This window comes from Hordeum vulgare, chromosome 6H, assembly GCF_904849725.1.
Source record: "Hordeum vulgare subsp. vulgare chromosome 6H, MorexV3_pseudomolecules_assembly, whole genome shotgun sequence".
Classification (NCBI taxonomy): Eukaryota; Viridiplantae; Streptophyta; class Magnoliopsida; order Poales; family Poaceae; genus Hordeum; species Hordeum vulgare.
In genome coordinates, this window is record NC_058523.1 from 469,578,306 (window position 1) to 469,583,819 (window position 5,514).

At 43.9% G+C, this 5,514-nt stretch overlaps 1 long non-coding RNA gene across 3 annotated transcripts; it reads right to left on the reverse strand.

Moving 5' to 3' along the window:
- Window positions 1–3,090: 3,090 nt before the first annotated feature.
- On the reverse strand, window positions 3,091–4,938 carry LOC123402059. 3 transcript variants are annotated; one of them, XR_006611229.1, is made up of 3 exons: window positions 4,229–4,938; window positions 3,981–4,134; window positions 3,091–3,594 (listed from the first exon to the last, which is right to left on the reverse strand). It is a non-coding gene; the product is annotated as an uncharacterized LOC123402059 (long non-coding RNA). The 3 variants fall into 3 exon arrangements; XR_006611228.1 differs by having other exon boundaries at window positions 4,233–4,936; XR_006611227.1 differs by having other exon boundaries at window positions 3,981–4,938.
- Window positions 4,939–5,514: the final 576 nt, after the last annotated feature.

Here is a 5,514-nt window from a genome sequence, read left to right on the forward strand (position 1 = left end):
TTGATATGCCTAGTCAATGTGACCATCTTCTCCTTGTTTGCCTTACAACCTCCACCACACTCCATTCCACTTATAGTGCTAAAACCATGGCTCACGCTTATGTATTGCGTGAGAGTTGAAAAAATTTGAGAAAGTAAAGGTGTGAAAACAATTACTTGGCCAATACCGAGGTTGTGCATGATTTAAATTCGTTGTGCAAGGATGATAGAGCATAGCCACACTATATGATTGTGTAGGGATAACTTTCTTTTGGCCTTGTTATTTTAAAAGTTCATGATTACCTTGCTAGTTTGCTTGAAGTATTATTGTCTCCACGTCAATAGCAAACTATTGTTTTGAATCTAACGGATCTGAACATTCACGTCACATAAGAGGAGTTACAAGGACATCTATGCTAGGTAGCATGAAAGCATCAAAAATTCATTCTTTATCACTTCCCTACTCGAGGACGGGCAGGAGTTAAGCTTGGGATGCTTGATACGTCTCAATCGTATCTATAATTTTTGATGGTTTCATGCTGTTATCTTGTCAACTTTGGATGTTTTATATATCTTTTATATCTTTTTTGGGACTAACTTATTAATTCAGTGCCAAGTGTCAGTTCCTGTTTTTCTGTGTTTTTGACTCTTTTCAGATCTGATTTTGGAACGGAGTCCCAACGGAATAAAATCCCCGAAATAAATTTTTCCAGAACAGAAGAAGACCGGGGGACTTGAGGGCCAAGGCAGGAGGTCCACAGGAAGCCCACAAGCCCTGTGGCCGTGGCCAGGGGGGCCCGCAGCCACCAGGCTTGTGGCCTCCCTGGAGCTCCCCTGCCTTAGCTCTTTGGCCTATATATTCCCAAAAATCCCAGAAAAATTAGGGCGTCCACGAAACCACTTTTCCGCAGCCGCAAGCTTCCGTTTCCGCGAGATCTCATCTAGAGACCATTCCCGGTGCCCTGCCAGAGGGGACTTTGGAGCTGGAGGGCTTCTACATCAACATCATTGCCTCTCCAATGACTCGTGAGTAGTATACTTCAGACCTACGGGTCCGTAGTTAGTAGCTTGATGACTTATTCTCTCTCTTGGATCTACAATACAAAGTTCTCCATGATCTTCATGTAGATCTATCCGATGTAATCCTCTTTGGCGGTGTGTTTGTCGAGATCTGATGAATTGTGGATTTTTGATCAAATTATTTATGAATTATATTTGAGTCTTTGCTGATTTATTATATGCATGATTTGATATCCTTGTAAGTCTCTCCGAGTCTTGGGTTTTGTTTGGCCAACTAGATCTATGATTCTTGCAATGAGAGAAATGCTTGGTTTTGGGTTCATACCGTGCGATGACCTTTCCCAATGACAGAAGGGGCAGCAAGGCACGCATCATGTTGTTGCCATCAAGGGTAACAAGATGGGCTTTCATCATAGATTTGAGATTGTCTATCTACATCATGTCATGTTGCTTAAGATGTTACTCTGTTCTTATGAACTCAATACACTAGATGCATGCTGGATAGCGGTCGACGTGTGGAGTAATAGTAGTAGATGTAGAAAGTATCGGTCTACTTGTTTTGGATGTAATGCCCATATGTATGATCATTGCCATAGATAACGTCATTACTTTGCGTGGTTCTATCAATTGCTCAACAGTAATTCGTTCACCCACCGTCTACTTGCTTTCATGAGAGAAGCCACTAGTGAACACTACGGCCCCCGGGTCTACTCACAATTATCATCTCGTCTTTTACTTTTACTTTTACTTTGCTTTGTTTACTTTTTGCTTTCAGTTCTCACTTTGCAAACAATCTATAAGGGATTGACAACCCCTTCATAGCGTTGGGTGCAAGCTCTTTGTGTTTGTGCAGGTACTTGTGACTTGACGCGATCCTCTTACTGGATTGATACCTTGGTTTCTCAAACTGAGGGAAATACTTACCGCCGCTGTGCTACATCACCCTTTCCTCTTCAAGGGAACACCATCGCAAGACTCCAAGGCCGCGGGGGAATCCTTTGCATATTTGCCAAGGAAATCCATATAGGCGTAGCCAACAGCATGGCTCCCATGCATGTCATTGGAGGCAATGGCAGTGCGGCAAACGGGAGGCCGCGGCACCCGCATTGGCGCATTGCAAATAATTATATGTACATTATTAAATAATAAAGATGTATGTTTCAAAAGTGTTTCTTCACACCTGGGACTGCAAGACATGAACAAATATTGTCACTAATCCTACATGTGTAAACCATGTTGTGAATAAATGAATCATATGTACAATTTTATCCAAACTCAGCAAAATCATTGCGGACTTTGTTTGAATCTACATCACCAGCTAATGGCGCATCGTTCACAGGGCTTACAAAAGGTTAGTGTGAAAGTTAGCAACCAGCTAAATATGTTCAGACTCCTTTGGAAAGAGCATAATGAAATTAATGGAAATTGTGCATCCTACTCGGTGTAATCTGAAACTCGCATTAGTGTGGCAAACAAGCATTATCCATGCCTTGATCAAAAGATTCAACAAACGAATGTAGGTTCTGAATATACAATCATGGTATGAATACAGAATATATAAAGTTAATCCATAAAGCAAAATTTCAATGCACAAGAGTTCCTTCGACCCAAAAAAACATTAACTAAATATCACAAGAATTAGGGTAGTACATCTCCTTATCCCAATTCAGTTCACTTGGGAAAAAAATAACAACTCCAGTTAACATGATTGAATATATACAAGGAACTAATGAAATAAATGTGACACTCATGTACAGTTCGAGATTCATAGAAACACATATATTCTCCAAACTATTGGAGAACATATTCGTCACCCAACTAAGATGAATTCAATCTTATCCCTGAAAACAACTACTGAATAAGTCCATTGTTTACCTTGAACAACAAAATAGATATGTACGATGCTACAGAGTTTTGTTCCAACTCTTCATGATATATCATAGTTATTGAGGAGTATAAAACTTGCTAGATTAAAGAAGTGTCAGTGTCCACTTAATTACTTCTGGCACATGTGATGGTATACAAAATAGTTATCTCTCCATCACTGCTGCAAAATTCAGTTAAAATAGAGTGTACTGACCTAGTAGGTTTATTTCTTGGGATCAATATTCTCATTAATCTCCTTCAGAATTATAGTTGGTGCTAAGAATACATTGTTTGATTCAGGTTACTGCAGATAAAAAGAAAATGAAAGAGGCGTTACATCACGCTCACATAGTTGTATTCACGACGAGTCCTGCTTTGCATCTTCTTCCTTGACACAGTACGCTACAGACAGTCAAGCTACAAGAACAAATCATCAATTACGTTAAAGATCAAGTTCAAGATCTGAAACAACCACCAAGATCAAGTTCATCAATCAACCATGTACTTTCGCGGGGAAGATGAATCCATATGAGAAGCTAGCAGGATGGTGATTTTCCGAATAGCAATAACTAATCCATCAATGGTAGTGTCAATCACACCATGTACTTCAAAGTTTCTAACTGAAAACAACACTACCCTGGTTCCTTGTACTTGCTTTCCTGTGTAGTTTTATTTGCTCTCTTTGAATGATTCAACCTGGATCGGAATTGAATGACGGTCACTGTTAAATCTAGCAAAAAAACAAAGAAAAAAAATAAGAACTTCCCATAGCAATAAATAATTCATCAACGGTACTGTCAATCACACCATGTACTTTACTATTTTATAACTGAAAACAACAATATACAGGTGAGGCGGACACTCCGTGCAAGCTCACGGTAGAGCCGATGGCATCGAGCCCACGGAGCCGCTCCTATGCAGCGTGGGTACGTGCCCAATAGTGAAGCTTCCCAGCAGTGCAGGTGTGCGAGCGCACCTCAAAGGCTCAGACATTCAAGATATAGTGTACATAAAATTTTATGTATATGCTCTAATTTGTTGGTGCTTAATTATTTTAACATACTTTGTGGTCAAAATAGAGAAGAATGGAATACCATGGAATATGGGATCGCATACCTGGGCATAAATTCAGGAACCAGCAACCCACTTCACTGCATAATAATTATATGTGAAATACCACTTCCTTCTCATCTGTAAATTGGTCGACCAGTGTTCCAACAAACATGCCCACAATGGATTCATCGTTGTATCCGGTCAGCATCAAATGCATCTACAAATCTTCCTGATAGAGTCAGAACTGCACGATGGCTATAGGATGATATGGAATGAGTGGCAACCAATAACAGCAAAAGAGAAGTATGTACCAACCATCCGTGATATGAATTTGATGCCTCTGCTCGTGAGCGCTGAAGGGGACAACACGTAGCTAAAGGCAAACCGGTAGTATTAATCCAACAATGTCTGAACATATGCTGAACTGGCAAGTAGCTAAACATGATGAATTGTAGAAGAAAAAAGAATATCTTATAAAATTTCACTAAGTTCTGCGACGCAGTGTCTAATCCGGTGTGGATGTCTCATCCATCACCCCAGGCGCGGCCTGCCGTTTGCCAGCGTTTGCCATCACGGTTGCTAACTCCCGTTAGAGAGATGGGACATGCATGCCAAGGTCTGCACCCTGATCCAAGCCATCAATCAACCAACCAAGCAGCAAACTAAGTAAACAATCCAAGCATCGACCCTCGGAAAGGCATGAATCTATCTGTGTGATGGCAGCATTCATGATCGCATATTCTTCACCGCTTCCGAATTAAGAAAAGGACCAAAAGGAGCTCCGGGAAGCAGCAGCAGCAGCGCCGGGTTGAGGCCAGGAGAGGGATCCCCGGGGCAGCGAGCGGCGAGGGAGGAAGGGGGGCGGGGCTCCTGAACTGAACTGAACTCACCAAGATGGGAGCGGAGGCGGGTTCCCCCAGGGGAGTGGGATGGCACGACCGGGGAGCGAGCCCCTGACGCGGCCCCCTCTACCGGGCGGGCGGCCGGGAGAGCTCGCCGGAACCCTAGCTCGGGCGCGACAGTGGCGGCGGCGGGGGGGGGGGGGGGGGGGGGGGGGATTCTGGGTTTGAGGGGGAGGCACCGGTGATTGATTGATTGTCCTGCGCCCGCGTGCGTGCGTGCATGCCAAGGGCCACTTCGCAGCAGTTGGGACGACGAGGTGAGGGGGATGGACGGCCAGTGGCGGATGGTAGCGGGCTGCGGCGCATAATGTTGGGCACGGGGCAGCGATGGACGGATCGGTGGCGCAGCGAGTTGGCGGCGACCGGCGTGGGCGGGGACAAGCGGGCGGAGGCGGTCGGGCGAAGGTGCGGGCGGGGCTGAGCAGTTACGAAGAGGACGTGCGAGGTGAGAGGGAGGAATTTTTTTGAGCGTACTGCGTGGGAGGATTAGCGTTAACGAAGATTTCGTTAACGAAGTATTTAGACCATAATCATTATGTGATAAGAGGGTTCAGATTTTAAGTTGGATTTGCCCTCTCGTGCTTTTAATAGTAAAGATGCAATGAATCAATGAGGAGATGATTGTTAGATGAAATTGCTCAATGCACGGGACGAGCTGCTAGCGAGGTCGTTTCCCTCGATCCCGAACAACGATG